General features: G+C 41.2%; 1 long non-coding RNA gene across 2 annotated transcripts in view; it reads left to right on the forward strand.

Annotated features, from left to right (window-relative positions):
- The window catches only part of LOC136165263 (uncharacterized), a 93,138-nt gene that overhangs the window by 67,005 nt on the left and 3,285 nt on the right, over window positions 1-22,848 (forward strand). For both annotated transcript variants that reach the window (XR_010662479.1, XR_010662480.1), the window contains exons 2-4: window positions 1,015-1,245; window positions 2,004-2,355; window positions 2,513-2,695. This is a non-coding gene — a long non-coding RNA (uncharacterized lncRNA). The remainder of the gene's footprint in view (window positions 1-1,014; window positions 1,246-2,003; window positions 2,356-2,512; window positions 2,696-22,848) is intronic.

Raw genomic sequence — 22,848 nt, forward strand, 5'->3', positions numbered from 1 at the left:
AAAATAAAGATTGAGAAGCTATTAATGCTAGTTTTATGAACCTGTCATTGAATACCATTAATATCTGAAATCATGTTAAAATAATTAGTTACTAAAAAAATGTAGAAACCTTGTGATCCATTGCTAATGTAATATAAACCGATGTGACTGCCCTGAAGGATGATTTGGCCAAATCTTTCAAAACCAGAAATGAATATATCCCTTGACTCAGAAATTCCACTTCTAAGAAATTATCCTATAAAGATGCTTCCATCTGTGTGAAATGAAACGATACAAATAATGTGTTCATTGTGTGAGCAAAGTTTAGAAACTTGCTGGACCATCAGTAATGTGATACTTGAATTCTAATACACTCAAACAATAGAATAAAATGGACTTACTATACTGCTTTAAGTGTACTTTTCTGGAAAGAATTCCAAGAGAAGGGAAGTTAAAAGAATAAGGCAAAGTATAGAACATTGGGTAGAATATGCCCCCATTTGTGTGTGGGGAAAATGTATGTGTGTATGCATATGTATGCATTGATTTTTATATGCATCTATTTATAGTTTATATTAAAATATATTAATATATATATTTGTGGGGCTTCCCAGGTGGCACTAGTGATAAGGAATCTGCCTGCTGATACAGGGGATGCAAGAGATGCAGGTTCGATCCCTGGGTTGGGAAGATCCCTTGCAGTAGGAAATGGCAAACTGCTCCAGTATTCTTGCCTGGAAAATTCCATGGACGGAGGAGCCTGGTGGGCTGCAGTCCACAAGGTTACAAAGAGTCAGACACGACTAAGCAACAGAGTACACATGCATACCTATATTTGTATGTCTATATACATACTTTTAATACATTGATATATGTATGTATTTGTAAATACATAGTATACCTCTAATGATGCTTTTAAAAAAAAATTGAGGACACTGTTAGTTCCAGAAAGGAAACTGAGTTACTGGGAGATAGAGAGGAGGTGTGACTTATTTATCTTGGTATGTACCATTTTGTATTTTGTGCAATGTACAGGTGTTATGTATTAAAAAAACACCAAAGAATAGAGACAATGCACAATGTTGGAGAGTCGACATGAAATCAGCTGAAAGAAGTGAACGTTTGTTAAGAGCATGAGCACAAGCAGACGGAAAGAGAACTGTACTGAACAATTCTCCAAATATAGAAACCATCTACTGGAGAAAGTCAGACAAACATGGCATGTCCAAAAATCTGTTTCCAGTTTAAAGTTTATCTTTTCATGGAGTTAAGGATGTTCACATGACTCATTTCTTCATTTTTTTTTTTTTTGTAAAACTAAGGTAAAGGGGTTAATTTTATTGCATATGAATTAAACTTCAATTAAAAATATAATGAATTTTTAAGAGGTTAATAATGATGACTCATTCATACCATGGAATACTGCTCAGCAATAGATAGGAAGTATTGATACACACACAAGTTGGATGAATCATCCAGCCATTGTGCTTATTGAAAGAAGCCTATCTCAAGAGGTTACATGCTGTAAGATTCCATTTATATGGCTTTCTCAGAGACAAACTGTAAAAAAAGAAGAAAGATAAGTGGTTTTTCAGGGACTAGGAGTGAGTGACTATAGAGGGATGATAGGAGAGAGTCTTTTTTGGAGGGTGGATGATGGGATAGTTCTATATCTTGGCCATGGAGGTAGTTGCATGGATCTATTCATGTGTTAAAATTCATAGAACTTTATCTCAAAAGCAAAAAATCAAAATAACTATATAATAATATATAAACTAAAAATTTTTTGGGTTAAAACACACACACACACTTAAATGTGGGGGTTCTTGCAAGAGCTATCTCCAAGCTAGAGTTCATAATTTTAGCATTTAAATTTTGCTTCTATACCAAGAGTCAGCAGGGTTTGGCTGGTGATTTGATATTCCAATAATATTGTCCTGTTCAACATGACAACCCTAACCCTCCCCACGATTCTCTTAGAAAGAGTCAGGAAGTATTTAATAATTCGAGTCTCATCATTACAGGAATACGGTGGCTACACATCATATTTTCCCTCCCATGTGAATGCACCAGCCAAGTTGACATTGGTGGATGGTCATGACACCCTGTAAGACAGTTTTATGGTTCACTGTTACAACACACCTTAGGTGCCAGGGCGAGGATGACTCAGTGGAAGTAAAGAACCAAGGATTCCAGGGCAGTGTCAGATCTGAGAAAGCAATCCCAGCACCAGTTCCTTGTCTCACACTGGCTTGGCAACTTCACATCTCTATAAAGTAGAAAGGAAAATCAAGTTAAATGGATTTTCCTGAAACATGGCGTGAAACACCACATGTCACCTTTGTTCCTGGAGGAGACACTAAAGTGCTTGTTGAGGTAAACTATTACATATTCTCCCTATTTCTCACCTTAGCAGTCAGAAGTTAACTATCTTCTTGAAGACGTGGAAAGAGCAAAACAGCTCCCTGGCATTCTTATATTTCCCCTGCTGGTAATTCTTTCATAGCCTACTTATTTTACACATTTCTTCTAGACTTCAACTCAAATAGCTCTCGGAAAAGCCACTCATTATAGATGGTTCAAATTATCCATCCAGGGGGGAAGAGATGATCCTGAAGAGAAAGCTGCATAAAGTATTTCCTGGTTGAAAAGGCTCTGGAATCAAAGTCTGGAGTTTGAATCTCTACTCTGAAGTGCATCAGTTGTGTGACCTTAGGTAAGTAACCAAACTTCTCTGACCTCAGTTTTTTCTCTTTTCATTACAGGTGCTAAAAGAGCCTACTGAACTTGGGGTAAGATTAAATCACTTAATGGCTATAATGCATCTAGTAGGAGGCTTGTGTGTATGCTCGGTTGCTCAGTTGTATCCGACTCCGCAACCCCAGGGACTGTAGCCCACCAGGCTCCTCTGTCCATGGGATTCTCCAGGCAGAAATACTAGAATGGGTTGCCATTTCTTCTCCAGTAGATCTTCCCAACCCAGGGATCAAACCTGTGTTTCCTACATCTCCTGCATTGTCAGGCGGATTCTTTTCCAGTGCACCACCTGAGAAGCCCAATAAAAGGCTTAGCGAGGCTTAATGCATATTCAGGGCGTGTGAACTGTTTTCACTTGCTAAGTCATTAACATGACTAGGAAGGGGTGGGACTTTCCACATGACCAGGAAGGGGTGGGACTTTCCAGGAAGGTGTTTAAATTCGTTTTGCTGCCCAGTTCGTCTGCTGTGTTTAGGGTGACCTACAACACTCCCAGGGTCTGCTGCCTGTTTCCCTGTTGGCATGGTGTCCTGTTTTCTCATGTTCTTTGGTGATCTGCCAATCAATCTGGGAATCTAATCATCCCAGAGTTGTTAGTGACTTTGACTTCTCCACTTAGAGAATGATGGCTTAAGAAGTGTACCTTGGGCTGGGAGCAGCTGGGGCCAATCAGCAGTCTTCAGAGAGCACCTCTTACCACACTAGCCAGCCCCACAGCCCGGGCTGTGACCCCTTTGTGAACTAGCCACCACTTTGCACTCCCTTCTCATGGTCCAGGATCCTTGTACACACTGATGATACTCATCTTTCTGCTTCCTTTCCTTTTCTCTCCTTCCCTCCCAGATCAGAGTGGAATAGGGCTCATTAAAGCCTTATAGGGATAGTGCCAATGAAGAACTTTCCAGATCTGAGCTTGGTCCAGAGAAGACTCATTAATAAAGATCAACTGGGAACTTCCCTGGCAGTTCAGTGGCTAAGATTTCACCTTCCAATGCAAGGAGTGTGGGGCTCAATGCCTAGTCGGGAAGCTAAGATCCCACATGCCTTGCAACCAAAAAACCAAAACTTAAAACAGAAGCAATATTGAACAAATTCAATAAAAACTTCAAAAAGGGTCCACATCAAAAATAAAAAGAATTTTTAAAAGATTGACTGTACACTCCGGGAGCCTATAGGTAGCTGCTGCTTCCATTGGTGTTTCCTGTTTATTGTTTCCTCATGATCTTTGAGTGGCTATCTTGCCAATTTTAGGAAGGCTAGGAAAAAAGTCCTATAAATGTTTATTTTCTACCACATAATATATTTACTATTCGGCTTGAAATTTTGATTTTTATGTTTCTTATAAAAATATAAATAAAATCTCTACTGTTCTCAGGCCAAACATAGATTATTGTACAACAGTCTACTGTGTATAAGAATATCACACAAATTGGAAGGGTTAGTCCTAGAAGAATTTAACACAACACTATAATAACACAGTATTAATAATGGAACTAGGAATGAAAAAAGAATCCATTTCCATTAAGTCTTCGGAACCTGTGAATATGTGATGGTACATAGCGAGGGGGGATGAAGGATGCAGATGGAATGAAGATTGCCGAGGGGCTGACTTCGAAGAACTGAGATTATCCTGATTATCTGGTTCAGCTGCATGAAATCACAAATCCAGGGAGGTAGGAAAGGAAGTTAGGCAGAATTTTGAAGGAGCTTTACAGGAAACCCTTCTCTTTTCAGCTGATTTCTCCAGCTATTGTCTACGTTCTCTGCGCAGACTTTCCTCACTTCTCATTCATGACTTAATCTATGATGTTTTTGCCTTCACGTTGTATTGAAATTGTGTTTCCCAAGGTCACCAATTACCTCCTTGTAGCTAAATCCAGTGGCTATTTTTTGCCTTCTTCTCTCAGAGATCTCTGATAACTCCTCTGTCCTAAGATAATTTTACTTACTTTGATTTGTATGGTTTTACACTTCCCCACTTCTCCTTCAACCCTTCTGGATGTTCGTTTTCACTCCCATTTGAGGTCAGTGCTTCCCTTGCCTTTCCCCTAAATAATACTTATGATTGGCCTTCCACTTCTTCTACAGACTATTAAAAATCATCTACATCCACTATCTCAATGAGAAAGCATATGTTGATGACTCCTAAATATTAAATTAAATATCTTCCAGCCCAAAGTTTCCACCTGAGTTTCCAATCTTCATATCCATGTGCCTTCTGAAACCTCCACTTGGTTGTTTCAAAAACACCTTCATTTTAGACTCTGATACTTCAGTATGGGTGCAGATGGTTTATTGTGGGGGGAGGTGATCTCTGGAGGCCTTCTAAGGGAATGAGAAATGAGACAGGAAAAGAAAGAGAATCAGCAGAGGATGTGTCAATGAACAGCTATCGTGGTTGATAACCGAGGCTTGGTCTCATGGGACCCCATAGACACTGGGTGGAAAATGCCTCAGAAGTGGTGTGTAGAAAGACAAGAAAAATTCCCTTGCAGTCCAGTGGTTAGGACTCTGCAGTTTCATTGCTGAGGGCCCAAGTTCCATCTCTGATGGGGGAACCGAGATCACAAAAGCTGTGTGGTGGAGGCAAAAGGAGAAAGATAGCTGGGATTGTGACTCATCAGTTCCTGTACCTCACTGTGGTTGGTCCCTCTTGGGACATCAACTCCCTGGAGCTTTGGAGCTGACTACATGTGCCCTGCGGCAAAACTCACGTTAGTGAGCAAGGAATGACCTCAGACAGAGAGATGCAGACGCTTTCTTCACATACAGGAACTTGTTGTTCACTCACTAAGTCATGTCTGACTCTTTGTGACCCCGTGGACGTCAGGCTTTCCTTTCTTATACTATCTCCCGGAGTTTGCTCAAACTCATGTCCTTGAATCGTAGGCCTCAGGGACACGACTAGGCCATCACCAGTGTCCACTACACACCTCAGGTCAACATGTCCCAAACTGACTTCCAGATCTTAGACTCAAATTTTGCTCTTCCTTCTAGGTCCCCTATTTCAATAGATGACCCCACTATCAACCTAGTGTCCAAGCCAGAGACTTGAGCAATCTCAGTGTCAGGCTAACGTCTCTGCTCTCGTTTCCTGTACCATCCACATAATCTCTGTCACCATGTCCTGTCAATTCTACCTTCTAGAATTTTCTCGAATCTGCCCTCTTGTACATTCCACAGCCAGTACATGATCTCAGAGGACCATTGTCTCTTTCTTGGATAGCTACATAGATCCTGCTTTGGAGTTTTAATCTCCAACTCCAGACTTTGTCTTTCTCAATCTGTTTTCAACATAGCAACCGGAGTGGCCTCCAGAAACAAATTCAATCATGCCACTTTCCTGCTAAAAATTATTCAATGACTATTTCCATAAAGATAGAGGTCTCACTTTGTAACATGGTTTGCTAGACTTTCCATGATGTTGCATTTGCTTACCCCTTTAACCTCAAGCCACATCCTTTTCCTGTTCATTTATTCCCTAAAAAACACAAAAACAAAAACATTTCTCTCCTTCACCCCTGCATGTAACTTTATATTCTCTGTGCTTTCAAATATGCCATATGCTCTCCAGCCCCTGGGATTTTGCTCATTCCCTCATCCACTGATTAAGTCCTGTTGTTCCTGAGATCACAATTCCAGGTTGATTCTTTTAGGAAGTCTTCCCTTATTTCCTCCAGTGTAAGATTAGTTAGGACTTCCTGGGTAGCCCAGCTGGTAAAGAATCCACCTGCAATGCAGGAGACCCCGATTCGATTCCTGGGTTGGGAATTTTCCCTGGAGAAGGGAGAGGCTACCCACTCCAGTATTCTTGGGCTTCCGTGGTGGTAAAGAATGGTAAAGAATCCGTCTACAATGCTGGAGACCTGGGTTCGATCCCTGAGTCGGAAAGATTCCCCTGGAGGAGGGCATGGCAACCCTCTCCAGTATTCTTGCCTGGAGAATCCCCTGTTACAGAAGAACCTGGTGGGCTATAGTCCATGGGGTTGCAGAGTCAGACACGACTGAGCGACTAAGCACGCACGCACATAAGCTTGGTACCCTATGTGTCTTCAGTTTGGTATTTCTCACACTGAATTGTAAGCTGTTTATCTGCTAGATTCAGCTCCCTCCTCAAGCTCTATTAAATAGGTCTTTTAGGTGTATCTAATAGGTAGATTAGGTGTCGTCTGCACATTGCACAGTGTGGCACATAGTAGAAAATAATACATATTTGTTGAAAAACATTTCTTCATGCTATGGCAAAGGAATAAATTTGTAAACTTGGCTGGCTGTTGACTCTTTTCCAAATGCCTGAAATCTGAGAGCCAATGCAGTTTTTGTATCTGAATGTCACATGGCAAAGAGAGGCCTCTCTTTGAAGTCACTGGGCCCAAACAGAGTCTGCTATCAATAGACCTACCTCCCACCTGCTGCTGGAGGAATTTATCACAACTCTGAAGAGCATCCAAGATATGTTTCCTGGAAAAATCAAACCACTGATCTTTCCAGAGCCCCCCCTTTTAGGAACCCAGTACAAAATCAGTCTATTCATCTTTCTGGTAATGATTTTTTTCCCTCTTCAAAGCACTCAATTCACTTTCCATCACTGGCATGTAATCCAGAAATAATAGAGGTCAGTCTAGTACAACTCACTTCCAAAAAGGGAAAGTGCCAACACCCCAAAGAACAGCTCTGAATTAAGTATTCCCGAAAATAAATCAGGGGATATGAAAAGGCCTATTCAACAGATCATATCTCTTTTTATTGCTTATTATAAACATATCTCCCCAATAGAAAGAGTTAGATTTGAAAACAACGCTCTGGGACAGTCTTGATAATTATATCGTGGGATTCAAATCTGAATATTTCTTCTTATTCTGTTTTCTAATAAATTTCTACTCAGGGATGCTAATATTTAAGTCATTTTTAAAACCCCTAAACTCCCACTGTGTGGTGTGTATAGTCAAAAACAACGACCAGAGACCCTGTGAACAAGTAACATAAGCGAGAAATAAACCTTTGATGTTTCAGGCACTAGGTTGAAAGGCTTTTGTGTGTGTGTGAATTCTTTAATTAATTTTTTATTGGCTGCTCTGGGTTTCTGTTGCCACCTGCGGGCTTAGTTGCCCCATGGCATGTGGGATCCTAGTTCCCCAAGCAGGGATCAAACCCGCGTCCCCTGCAAGGCGGATTCTTAACCGCTGGGACCACCAGGGAAGTCCCTTGAGGGGGTTTTTGTTCCTACAGAAGAAGTGATTATTTCCTTTCAACCCTCTGAATTCAACCCTCATTGAGAAGTGGGCACAAGAATCAGACAGCTGAAAAACAAAATAATCAAAGGGAGAGTTTGGAGAATGGATATTAACCAAAATTCGGTTCCCTGATGACGTTCCCTCCAGATCGACTAAACTTCGAGTCTTCTCATTCCAGCCAGATCCTGACATGGAAAGCTTATGCCATGGAACTTCAGGTCTCCTCATTCCAGCCAGATCCTGACATAAAAAGCCATGGAGAAATAGAAAGAGAGATGCTTGAGGAGAGGTGGGGCAGAGAAGAAACAGTGAAGTCCAGGGGCTAAGCTGAGCGTACCCAATGCCTGCTCCCTATCACCAGACCGGGAAGGCACCCCTCCAAGGGAAGAATTTCCACCCTTTCCCTTCCTAAGGTGGAAAAACCAACAGCTGAAATAATGGAATGTTGATCCAATTAAGCACAAAAGCTAAAGAAACTCAAAGGGCCCTCTTTCACCTGGTTTTGCAAATGACCAGTAGTGGGACTTCCGTGATGGTCCAGTGGTAAAGAATCTGCCTTCCAATTTCGGGGACATGGGTTTGATCCCTAGTCAGGGAACTAAGATCCCACATGCTGCGGGGCAACCATGCCTGCACACCACAACTAGAGAAGCCCACCTACCTCAATTAGAGAAACTGCTGCACGGGGACAAAGCCTGTGCGCTGCAATGAATACCCAGCACGGCTAAATAATAATAGTAAAAAATAAAAATTATAGAACAAAGTTTCACAGTAAGGTAATATATTATAAATAAATAAATAAAAATTTATTGTAGGTTGTAGATGCTAAATTCATGCAATGTGGACTCTGGGAGATAGGGGGCAAGGCCATCTATCTTCAGGGAAAGCAAGACCTTGTACTGTTTTGGGTATTGTGGGAATCTGCGTTAAAAACAACAAAACAAAACTATCTGGGTAATAATGGGTTGATCTGAGCTCTAAAGCCAGCTCTGAGGGAGAAAACGTCCCAACAGACAGCCTGGCTTCCTAGATAGAGGAATGTGAAAGAAAAAGAGACAGTCCTATTATTTTGGCTCAGTATAGAAAAAAGCCTCTGGGTCTGATTAGAGGCACATCAGCCTCAGAGATTGTAGAAGCTCATGATAGAAGCATGTCTTTTACCCAACATTTGCCTTCCTCAATCGTTACTTCTGTCATTTACCAAGTGAAGAGTGTTTATTCATTTAAATCTGGGAGTAGATTGTAGGTTTTGTTATAGAAGTATGGACTTTAGCTTTAAGTTCATAACAAAAAAATAAATTGCTGAGGACAAGGGACACCCAGTTTGAAGCAGGAAGAGAAGTATGATGCAGTGATACCTTGGAAAAAACAACTAGCTTATCCTATGATTGTCATGTGGCATGTATCAGCTGAGTAACAAACGTGTTTGATTTCCAAAACAACAAAATGCCTTCGGCCTCTGCCAAGTTGTAAAACATACACACACACTTGTAGAGAAAAGTCAAGATAATGAGAGGTAGGTAGGTAGAAAGAAGGAAGGAAGAAGGAAGGAAGGGGGAATGTTCCTCTCTATTTTTCCTAACATTCTATAAACTATATAACAAATTGAGTCAATTTGGGTCAAATACCTTTTTTATGTGTAACAGCTAAGAAATCATGAGGTCATCATGTGAAAAGGAAGAATCTGGCGTTACATCTGAAATTGTAATTATCTTCTTTGCACGAACATTGGGAAAAGGTTTTCATATTAGCTTATTTTTGTAAAACATTCTGCTTCAGCTGATTCTAAGACATCTGAACGAACTACACAGAAGTTAAGGACCTGCCAGGAGAGTAAGCATACATCATTGAGATTGCTATTGAAACTCTTTCTTTTACATAAAACTTTTCTACTGTTTGTTCATTTCCTTCACAGTTTCTTGTTTACTATATGGAACCCTGATTAAAATTACTGAAAAAGTATTCTTAGGACCTATTTTTCCCTTCTGAGGCTACCCAGTTAGTAGCTGATTATGAATGAATGTTGTTTTTTCCCTGGAAAATATAAATACTTTAGATGGATTAAATAATAATCCTTTAATGTTATATGGCCTTCCTTATTCTGATATGGCAGATTTCAATTTAGGTATAGTTTATAAATTTTATTAATTAGATGTTTCAGAGACACAAGAGATGTGGGTTCAATCCCTGGGTGGGAAAGATCCCCTGGAGTAGGAAATGGCACCCCACTCCAGTATTCTTGCCTGGAAAACCCCATGGGCCACAAAGAGTTTGACATGACTGAGCAGCTGAGCATAGCACAATCCACAATCTAAGATAAGAAAATTTTCATCATTCCACAAAGGTGCATCATACCTATTAGCAGTTACCTCCTATCCCTCTCTCCCTCCAGCCCTTGACAATGACTAGTCTATTTTCTTTTTGTTATTCTTTACATTTATTTTTTGGCCTTGCTGCACCAAAAAATCTTAGTTCCCCAACCAAGGTCTAACCCTCACCCCCTGCATTGGAAGCACTTGACCACTGGTCGGTCAGAGAAGTCCCTAACCTGTTTTCTATCTCTATCAATTTGCCTATTCTGTACATTGCATATAAATGGACTCATACAATATGTGATTTTTTTGAGCCTGACTTCTTTCAATTGGCATAGATTTTCAGTGGTCATTCATATCTTAGTAGTTTATTCCTTCTTATAGCTGACTAATATTCGATTATATGCATTTACCAGGGCTTCCCTTGTGGGTCAGATGGTAAAGAGTCTGCCTGCAATGTGGGAGACCCATGTTCAATCCTGGGTTGGGAAGATGCCCTGGAAAAGGAAATGGCAATCCACTCCAGTGTTCTTGCTTGGAGAATTCATGGAGAGAGGAGCCTAGTGGATGGTCCATGGGGTCGCAAAGAGTTGGACATGACTGAGTGACTAACACTTTCATTTGCATATGCCACATTTTTTCATCCATTCATTCACTGGTGAGTATTGTGATTGTATCCATTTTGAGGCTATTATGAATAATGGTACTAATGTACATTCAGATAAAAATTTTTGTGTGAACTTACTTTTTTAATTCTTTTGAGTACATAGTTATGAGAGGAATTTCTGGTTCATATCATAACTCCATATTTAAACTTTTGAGGAACTTTCAGACTAATTTCCAAAGTGGCTACTCCACTTTAAATTCCTACCAGCATTGTATGAGGGTTCTAATTTCTCCATATCCTCAGCAAGAGAATGTTATTTTCTCTATTTTTTTGATTTATGAATCCTAGAAGGTTTAAAATGGCACCTGTTTTTGATTTGCGTATCCCTCTTGGGCTTCCCTGCTGGCTCAGATGGTAAAGAATCTACCTACAATGCGGGAGACCTGGGTTCTGTCGCTGGGTTGGGAAGATCCCCTGGAGGAGGGCATGGCAATCCACTCCAGTATTTGGGATTTCCTCATAGCTCAGTTGGTAAAGAATCTGCCTGTGATGCAGGAGACCTGGATTTGATTTCTGGGTGGGAAAGATCCCCTGGAGAAGGAAATGGCAACTCACTCCAGTATTCTTGCCTGGAGAATCCTATGGACAGAGAAGCCTGGTGAACCACAGTACAAGAGTCGGACACGACTCAGCAACTAAACCACTGCCAACCCCCACCACCACCAGTCACTGATGATTTTGAGAATCCTTTCACATGCTAATTGGTCACTTGTATATCTTCTTTGGAAAAATGTCAGTTGGAGCTGTTACAACAAACAAAAATAGTTCACATAAAGTGAACTAACTTTTCAGCTGCAGGGTAGATAGGCTTTTAGGTCTCCTACCATGACCTTTACAGTCACTTCTGAGAAAAATCAGTCTTCTGACAACAGCATAGTTGTCACAGATCTGATGACCTGTACAGCCCAGGTGCTGTACGGTGAGGTAATAAATGTGCAGACTCCTTCACCCAGCAACTCACTCAACTTTTGTGACAGGTTAAATTTAGAGTTCTGGGAGAACTGATAGGATGCCACTCAAGCTGGTCCTTAACACCTCACTCATCAGTCAGTTCAAGCATGCAGTTTTTCTTCCAGTGGCAAGTCAGCAAGAACTGGTTGGTGACTTCAGCTATGGGATGGACATTAGAAAGCAGAAGAGACTTATTATCCATCATTGCAGTATTACTTGGTTGCATTTGATACTGGCAGGAATAGGGACAACTTTGTCATCTGGCTGAGGCAGTATTTTAAGACCTTCCTGTCCCTCAGCTCTTGTCCCTCAACAATATTTTAAGATCTTCTTGTCCCTCAGATCTTATTGTTCAGTTCAGTCAGAAAACAGTACAGAATATTTTATTTTATTTTTTTTACAGAATATTTTGAAAGTTTGGATGTGTAGTAAGAAAGTTAAACAGTCCTAGAATGTTGAGTGGTGGATGAGCCCCACTGCAGAAAACTTTAGGGTACCTTGAGGTGGCATAGAAGTGATTATTTTTTAGTTGCTATGTATGACTCTTTTGTGACCCTGTGGACTGTAGCTTGCCAGATTCCTCTGTCCATGGGATTTCCCAGGCAAGAATAGTAGAGTGGGTTGCTATTTCCTTCTCCAGGTGATCTTCCTGACCCAGGGATCGAACTCACATCTCCTACATTGGCAGGTGGATTCTTTACCACTGAGCCACCAGGGAAGCCTGGCATAAAAGTATCAGGGCTCATTTCAAAGGAAACAGGATGTAGGGAATTGTGTCCATTGTTGATTCTGTCACACACCCAGATTGCAGACCAATAAAGATCTTGTCAGGTGATCTTTACTATTCCATTGTAACTCAGAAAAAGGGTAGAATAGAAAGAAAATGCTTTTAGAGGGAGGGATATTCTATCCCTCAGATATTTATAGCTGCTTTATTTGTAATTGCCAAAACTTGGAACAACCAAGATGACCCTTCAGTGACGGGGCATAAATAAGTAACTGTGATGCACCCAGACCATCGTATATAATTCAGTGCTGAAAAGAAATGAACAGTCAAGCCATGAAAGGCATGTAGGAACTGTAAACTTACTAAGTGAAAGAAGCCAATCCGAAAAGGTTACATACTATATGATCCCAATAATATGGCATTCTGGAAAAGGCAAAGCTATGGTGACAGTAAAATGAGTATTTATTGCAGGAGTAGAAGGAATGAACAGGGCAGTGGGCTTTAGGGCAGTGACACTGCTGGCTTTGATACCATAGTGGTGGATCCCTGTCATCAGCTTGCTCAGGTACATAGAATGTGCACCGAGATCGAACCTGAAGGCAAGCTGTGGACTCTGGGTGATATGTACCACTGGTGGGTTGTTGATAGTGGGGGAGGCTACACTCATGTGGGGGCTTAATTTTGCTGTGAACACAAAACTGCTCTAAAAAGACTAAAGTCAAAGCTTTGCCCTTGTGAAGCTGTCAGGAACTTAGCTGAGCTAAGAAAGGAAAAAAACCATTGTAATAGCTTTTTAAAACAAGCCAAAAATCAGAGTGAAGCCTTTAATCACTTCTTGTGATGCTATAAGAAAGTCTAAAACTGGGAAAAGTGCAGGCTCCCTCCTGTTTTATTTCCCCCACGAAATGGCGTTCCGGTGAGGGTCAGGTGGATCAGTACAGACCTGGGGGTCTCCTGCAGTTTTATGGAGAAGAGGGGAGGATGGCTAAGTGAGGTGGGGTGTGCTAAGGCTAGATAAGTAGGTGGTACTGAGTCAGAGGAAAGAAAAAATTGTCAAGGCTCTCCCCACTAAACCCATGAGGAGGTCACATTGGAGGTGCCTGCAGATCTCTGCCCAAGGCCTTAGATAAAGAAACCTAGGAATGAAGTCTTCTGGGTTGGAAGTGAAAGAGCGTGACTTCCCCCAGGGGTTCTGAGTCCTTGAGATTGTGTGGGGATGGGGAAGCTCCCCCCTCCCAACCCTAGGCCTTCCAGCTTAAAGCCTTTGAATTGCCTTTGGTCAGGCCTGAAATGTCACACACACGTTTTGAATGAGGAGAGGGACTCCTTACTAACATTGTAGACAATGAATAGTATAAGCAAGTAAAATATATGCTGTATTAGACAGTGATAAGTGCTGACAAAAAAATTAAATAATAAAGCAGGGAGGATGACTCAGGACTCTCTCTCTCTGAGCCTGCCCACGTGTCCACAGATACTATACTCTTTTTTCCTTCTAATAAATAAGGAAAAAATTTTTTTTAAATAAAACATGGAGGTAGAGAAGGAGTCAATAAGAATTTGCAGGTAAGTGTGTGACAGCAATTTATTTTTTTTAATTAATTTTAAAATTTTATTTACTTATTTTTTTTGCTGCGCTGTGTGCAGGCTTAGTTGTCCCATGGCGTATGGGATCTTCCCAGACCAGTAATCAAACCCGTGTCCCCTGCACTGGCAGGCAGGTTCTTAACCACTGGACCACCGGGAAGTCACTGAAAATAATTTTTATGAGAGTATAGTTGATTTACAATGTTATATATATACATATATGCAGTCTTTTTTATTTTTATTTATTTAAAAAAATATATATGTTTATTTATTTGGCTGGGTCAATTGTCGGTTGTGACATGTAAGATCTTTCCTTGCAGCGTGCCGGCTTCTCTAGGTGTGGCACTGGAGGGCTCTAAAGGGCCCAAGCTCAGTAGTCGATGCGCAGGGCTTAATTGCCCCGAGGCATGTGGGCTCTTAGTTCCCTGACCAGGGATCACACCCCCTGCATTGGAAGACGGATTCTTAATCACCGGACCACCAGGGAAGTGCCAATCCACTCGTTTTTAGATACTGTTCCCACATAGGTCATTAGAGTGTTGAATAGAGTTTCCTGTGCTATACAGTAAGTTCTTATTAGTTGTTTACTTTATATATAGTAGTGTGTATATGTTTGGTTGCTAAGCTGTGTCTGACTCTTTGTGACCCTATGGACTGAAGTCCGCCAGACTCCTCTGTCGACGGGACTTCCCAAGCAAGAATACTGGAATGGGTTGCCAGTCCTTCCCCAGGGGATTTTGATCGAACCCACGTCTCCTACACTGGCAGCAGAGTCTTTACCACTGACCCCCCAGGGAGGCCCATACGTCAGTCCCAGTCTTCCAATTTATCCCTGCCCTACCAGAACAATATCAGACAAAGGAAGATAAAGGAGGCCTCCCTGAAAAGGTGATGTTGACGAAAGACTATCAGTTGAGCCTTGCAGATACCTGGAAGAAGAGTGGGTCTTGCAGAGGGATCAGGAGGTACAAATTGCCTGAGGTGGCAGTGGAAGTGTTGGAGGATACCCCTTTGTCTGGAGGGAGAGGAGCAGGAGATGGGGTCATGTAACCTGAGCTAATGACGAGTCCTAGTAGCATCCATAAGGATTTGGATTTTTTGTGTGAGTGGAACAAGAAGCCACTAGGGATTTTGAACAGAGGAGTGACATGATTTGACTCTCCTGAGGATAAATTTAGGAGGAGAGGAGGGGACATTAAGGGCAGAACTAGTGAAACCTGTTAGGCAGCTTCTATGATAATTTAGGGAAGACATGGTGTTCATTTGAACCAGGATGATGAACTGGAAAGAGAGAGAAGTGGTTGGATTTTGTATTTAACACAGAGCTCCCATTTTATCAACTCTAAACACACCAGTTCTTCTTCACATTTTAACATATCTGAAATCAGAATGCAACTTATCTTGGGGTGGCATATTTATGATTGCTATCAGCCAGCTGGCAGTTACAATATCATTGTCAGTTAGCCAAAAACTCTCCAGTGATACTGTCTGAAAATTGTCAGCATCAGTTCACAGATATAGGCATGTTGTGACAAATTCTGATTTTAGGTAAGGAAGTTTTGAAGTTTAAGGTCTTTGCTCAGAAGCACATTGTAAATGTGGCTGCTCTACTTAACAATACCTTATTTGTGGTCCTCATCCTTTTGTACCTGGACATTAACTGGGTCCAGGCTTCTCCAGGCTTCAGATATGTCGCCTCCAATGAGCACAATAGGCTGGTGTCAGTTATCTTCCCCAAAATAGAAACTGACCATTTCATTCAGCGCATGTAAGTTTCTGATGCTATGGTGGTTACAGAATCCATTCCAGACTCTTCAGCTTCACACAAGACCCTAATAATCTGCCACCCATCTAATTTTTCCAGCTTTATTTCTCACAGTCCCTAGTTGGTGCTTCTTCCCCAAGCTACATTTAACTCTGTTTTCTGTGTAATAGAACCTTGTGCCAGCTGCACACCTCTACTCATGTTGCCTCTGCCTTTTATCCAACAGCCGTTTATCCTACAAGCTCATATGTCACCTTCTTTCCAAAACTTTTACAACTTACAGTAGTGTAAATTTACAGTAGTATAAATTTACAGTAGTGTATTGCATTTCATCACATTGACTTTGCCTCGCAAGAGTCTATTCATGTCCAGTCTGCTCTGGGTCATGAGAAATGCATTATCCAATTACTTATTCAGTCTCTTTTTTAATATGGAAATAAGCAATTTATATAATTGGTTAAGTCACTAGGACAGACATCATTCAGTCTCTGTTAATTCTGACTCTCCAGCAAAATTAATTATTCATCTTCTCACAAAGCATGCTGCATTAAAATGCAGGTCATCTGTTTACTCATTTATCTTTTCTGGAAGGCTATGAGTTGGGCGCCTTATTCATTTTTGTTGTTGTTATTGTTCAGTCACTAGGTCATATCTGACTCTTCTTGACCCCAAGGACTGCAAAACCAGGCTTACCTGTCCTTCACTGTCTCCTGATTGGCTCAAACTCTTGTCAATTGAATCAGTGATGCCATCCAACTATCTCATACTCTGTACCCTTCATCTTCTCCTGCCCTCAATCCTTCCCAGCATCAGGGTGTTTTCCAATGAGTCAGCTCTTCGCATCAGGTGGCCAAAGTATTAGAGCTTCAGCTTCAGCATCAGCCCTTCCAATGACTATTCAGAGTTACTTTCCTTTCAGTTCAGTTCACTCACTCAGTAGTGTCTGACTCTTTGTGACCCCATGGACTGCAGCACGCCAGGCCTCCCTAACCATCACCAACTCCTGGAGTTTACTCAAACTCATGTCCGTTGAGTTGGGGATGCCATCCAAATCTCATTCTCTGTCATCCCCTTCTGCTGCCTTCTATCTTTCCCAGATTGAGGATCTTTTCAGATGAGTCAGTTCTTTGCATCAGGTGGTCAAAGTATTGTAGTTTCAGCTTCAACACCAGTCCTTCCAATGAATATTCAGGACTGATTTTCTTTAGGATGGACTGGTTGGATCTCCTTGCAGTCCAAGGGACTCTCAAGAGTCTTCTCCAATACCACAGTTCAAAAGCATCAATTCTTCGGTGCTCAGCTTTCTTTAAAGTCCAACTCTCACATCCATACATGACTACTGGAAAAACCATAGCTTTGACTAGACAGACCTTTGTTGGCAAAGTAATGTCTCTGCTTTATAATATGCTGTCTAGGTTGGTCATAACTTTCCTTCCAAGAAGTAAGCATCTTTTAATTTCATGGCTGCAATCACCATCTGCAGTGATTTTGGAGCCTCCAAAAATAAAGTCTGCCACTGTCTCCACCGTTTCCCCATCTATTTGCCATGAAGTGATGGGACCAGATGCCATGATCTTAGTTTTCTGAATGTTGAACTTTAAGCCAGCTTTTTCACTGTCCTCTTTCACTTTCATCAAGAAGCTCTTTACTTCCTCTTCACTTTCTGCCATAAGGCTGGTGTCATCTGCATATCTGAGATTATTGATATTTCTCCCAGCAATCTTGATTCCAGATTGTGCTTTCTCCAGTCCAGCATTTCTCATGATGTACTCTGCATATAAGTTAAATAAGCAGGGTGACAACATACAGCCTTGACGTACTCCTTTTCGTTCATCTGGTCAAGGCTATGGTTTTTTCAGTGGTCAAATATGGATGTGAGAGTTGGACTGTGAAGAAAGCTGAGTGCCGAAGAATTGATGCTTTTGAACTGTGGTGTTGGAGAAGACTCTTGAGAGTCCCTTGGACTGCAAGGAGATCCATCCAGTCTATCCTAAAGGAAATCAGTCCTGGGTGTTCATTGGAAGGACTGATGCTGAAGCTGAAATTCCAATACTTTGGCCACCTGATGTGAAGAGTTGACTCATTTGAAAAGACCCTGATGCTGGGAGGGATTGGGAGCAGAAGGAGAAGGGGACGACAGAGCATGAGATGGCTGGATGGCATCACCGACTTGATGGACATGGGTTTGGGTAAACTCCAGGAGTTGATGATGGACAGGGAGGCCTGGCGTGCTGCGATTCATGGGGTCGCAAAGAGTTGGACACGACTGGGTGACTGAACTGAACTGAACTGAGAGTCTATACATGCATTAATTTTCAAATTAGCAGGATCAACATGAGATGTATGGTATACTCAGAGAACCTATTCTAATCTCCCCTTTCTTTCTTCCCCTTCTTACTGGTGGATTTGATTCATGCTTCATGAGAAATAGAAGTAAATGAACACTTTCTCATTTTCCCTTCACTGTGTCTCTGCAGCCTCTTGAACCAGGACCCACTGTCTTTCATCCACTATCATAGGAGGAAACATCCCTGTTCCTAGATAAAGCCAACCCTTTCCTTGTGCTCTGTACCTCATCCCCTTTCACTTTCTCAAAGACTTTACTCCCACAGATAGACGTCCCTTTCCTGAATTATCAGTTTCCCTCTTTCTAGGGGGTTGATTCCTTCAGCCAACAAACCTGCTCTTGACCTTCCATTCCTGTCTAACTGCTACCCCATTTTCCTGCTCTCTCACAGAAAAACTTCTCAAATGAATGCCTTTCCCCACTGCATCACCTGTTTTCAGTCCATTTCATATAGGCCTTTGTCCTCCCCACTACATCTGAAACTTCTAAAAGATTCATCAGTAACCTCCATGTTACCAACTCAGTGGTCACATTTTTGCCTTCATCTATGTAACAACTCAGTGGCATTTCTCCCAAGTGACCATGATCTCCTCGAAACTTTTCTTGGCTTCTGTGATACCCTGCGTGCATGTGTACATGCTAAGTCATGGTATGTTTCTTCAGTCATGTTCAGCTCTTTGCCACCCTATGGACGGTAGCCCTCCGGGCTCCTCTGTCCATGGGGTTCTCTAAGCAAGAATACTGAAGTGGGTTGCATGGCCTCCTCCAGGGGGTCTTCCCCACCTAGGGATTGACCCATGTCTCTTGTGACTCCTGCATTGGCAGGCAGGTTCTTTATCACTAGCACCATGCAGGAAGCCTCACTGTGATACCCTACTCCCCTGATTTTCCTATATCACTGCCCAGTGACTATTATAGACTGGTAACTTCAAAGTGTATATATCCAGATCTAACCAGGATCCCAACTTGTATATCTAAATGCAATTCGGCATCTCCACTTGGATGTCTCATGAGCATGTCATATCCGTTTATTATGATCACCTTTACATGTAAATAAATACACATTTAGGATCCTTTTGCTCTTCACTCTGCTTAATGCTCTCTTCCCTCATGTTTTCTCTTTGTTTCCTGCTCCTTCTCCTAAACCAGTCACCAGTAGTTTAGATCCCTTGATGATTCCATAGTACCCAGTAGTTTTCCTTTGTGGCAATTAGCACACTTACAGTCAATTAGTCAAATATATGATTATGTGTTTAATGTCAACCTTGTGCCTTTAGCTTTTAAAATCTCTGAGGCCACAGGTTTTCCATGTTGTCCACTATCTCTCCAGGGCTCAACTCAGTGCTTGAGCATATTAGGGCCGCTATAAATATACTTATTTCTTATCTTTTGTACATCTAGGTTTTTCCTATTTTTCACCACTACAAGCAGTTCTACAATGAACTTTCATGTAGCTAAATCTTTGACACATCTTTAATCATGTGCTTAAAAAAAAAAATCCCTAGAAATAGAATCATTGGTTTTATAATGAGATGCAGATTTTCCAGGCTTTTTGCTAAGGGTGATAGTCTGAAAAATAGCCATCATGAACTTCTCCTCTCCCTGTACAAGCATGCCACTCATCCGTCAATAAGTGATGTCTCTAGAGAACAGACTTCTGGTTGCCAAGGGCGGGGAAGGGTGAGGAGGGAATGGAGAGGGAGGCTGGGGTTAGCAGATGCAAGCAGTTACATACAGAATGGATAATCAACAAGGTCCTACAGGACACCATGAGGATCTGTATTCAATGTCATGTAATAAGCCATCATGGAAAAGCATATAAAAAAGAGCGTATATATGTGTGTAACTGAATCACTTTGCTCTACAGCAGAAATTAATACAACATTGTAGATCAACTATACTTCAATAATAAATAAAAGTTAAATTTTAAAAAAGTGATGTCTCAGGACTTCCCTCATCATCCAGTGGTTAAGAAACTGTCTTGCAATCCAGGGCATGTGGGTTCAATCCCTGGTCAGGGAACTAAGATCCCATAAGCCTCAAAGCAGTCAAGCTCATGCTGCAACTACTGAAGCCTGCTTGCTCCAGAGCCCATGTGCCACAATGAGACAGCCCATGCTGCAATGAAAGATCCCACATGATGCAACTAAGATGACACAAACAAAAAAAAAATGACATCTCCTTTCCTTATCCTGGAGTGACCTACTTTGACCTTCAGAATGTGGTGAAAATAGAATTTCTAGGTAAAATACAAGATGCTCAGTAAAATTAGACGGTCAAATAAACAGAAACGTGGGACATACTTATACTAAAATATTGTTTGTGATCTATCTGACATTCAAGTTTGACTGGGTATTCTGTAACTTTTTATTGATGTGTAGCTGATGCGTAAAATATTATCTTCATGTGAACAGCATAATGACTCAGTATTTTTGCAGATGATGCTCAGTTGTAAGTTATTACAAGATAATGGCTATAATTCCCTGTGCTATACAATATATTCTTGTTGCTTATCTATTTTATACACAGTAGTTTGCATATGTTAATCCCATATTCCTCATGTGTCTCTCCTCTCTCCCTCCCCGCTTCGGTAACCACAAGTTGGTTTTCTGTATCTGTTTGTGTTTCTGTTTTGCACATACATTAATTTGTATTATTTCTTAGGTTCCACATATAAGTGATATCCTATAGTATTTATCTTTCCCTGTCTGATTTATTTCACTAATAGAACATAGTCTCTAGGTCCAGCCACATTGCTACAAATGGCACAAGTTCATTCTTCTTATGACTGAGTAAATCTTCTTAATCTGTTTGTCTGTTGATGGACACCTGGGTTGCATCCATGTCCTGGCTGCTATAAATAGTGTTGCAATGAACATTGGGGTGCATGTATATTTTTGAATTAGTATTTTCATTTTTTTGAGATATATATTCAAGAGTAGAATTGCTGGGTCATATGGGAGTCCTATTTTGGGGTTTTTGAGGATGCTCCATACTGTTTTCCACAGTAGATTCACCAACGTACTTTCCCACCAATAGTTTACAAAGGTTCCCGTTTCCCATTTCCTTACTAATATGTTATTTGTAGACTTTTTGATGATAGCCATTCTGACAGGTGTAAAGTTATATCTCATTGTGATTTGTGTTTAAGAATCAGTGATGTTGATCACTCATTATCAGAGAAATGCAAATCAAAACCACAATGAGGTACCATTACACGCCAGTCAGGATGGCTGCTATCCAAAAGTCTACAAACAATAAATGCTGGAGAGGGTGTGGAGAAAAGGGAACCCTCTTACACTGTTGGTGGGAATGCAAACTAGTACAGCCACTATGGAGAACAGTGTGGAGATTCCTTAAAAAACTGGAAATAGAACTGCCATATGACCCAGCAATCCCACTTCTGGGCATACACACTGAGGAAACCAGATCTGAAAGAGACACGTGCACCCCAATGTTCATCACAGCACTGTTTATAATAGCCAGGACATGGAAGCAACCTAGATGCCCATCAGCAGATGAATGGATAAGAAAGCTATGGTACATATACACAATGGAATATTACTCAGCCGTTAAAAAGAATTCATTTGAATCAGTTCTAATGAGATGGATGAAACTGGAGCCCATTATACAGAGTGAAGTAAGCCAGAAAGATAAAGACCATTACAGCATACTAACACATATATGTGGAATTTAGAAAGATGGTAATGATAACCCTATATGCAAAACAGAAAAAGAGACACAGAAGTACGGAACAGACTCTTGAACTCTGTGGGAGAAGGCGAGGGTGGGATATTTCGAAAGAACAGCATGTATATTATCTGTGGTGAAACAGATCACCAGCCCAGGTGGGATGCATGAGACAAGTGCTCGGGCCTGGTGCACTGGGAAGACCCAGAGGAATCGGGTGGAGAGGGAGGTGGGAGAGGGGATCGGGATGGGGAATACATGTAACTCTATGGCTGATTCATGTCAATGTATGTCAAAACCCACTGAAATGTTGTGAAGTAATTAGCCTCCAAATAATTTAAAAAATTAAAAAATTAAAAAATTTTTAAAATTAAAAAAAAAAGAATCAGTGATGTTGAGCATCTTTTCATGAGGCATTCTGTATTTTTATTTGCTAAATATGGAAACACTAGGTATGAAGACACTATTGCTATTCCAGGCCTAGCCTTTTTTTTAAATTATTTTTTAACTGGAGGAAAATTGCTTTACAATGTGGTGTTGGTTTTTGCTATACAACAATGCGAATCAGCAGGACCTAGCCTTTGAGAGACATAGCAGTTTCTTCTGTTGCTCTGTAGAAACCAGCTAGCATTCTGTAAAGAACTTTGCCCTAGACTCCTGAATGAAGAGAGGTCAGCTAGAGAAGCCAGGGGGATAAGTCACGTGACATGATTCAGCCCTAGCGGAGCTCCCAGGCCCAGAGCTGTGTGGGGGTGGGGTATAGAGGATTTCTTATCTTATATCCGGGTAGATTTCAGAATTGCTATAAACCTGTTCTCTGTGTTGTTGAATA

This window comes from Muntiacus reevesi, chromosome 3 (assembly GCF_963930625.1).
Source record: "Muntiacus reevesi chromosome 3, mMunRee1.1, whole genome shotgun sequence".
In the NCBI taxonomy this organism is placed as follows: Eukaryota; Metazoa; Chordata; class Mammalia; order Artiodactyla; family Cervidae; genus Muntiacus; species Muntiacus reevesi.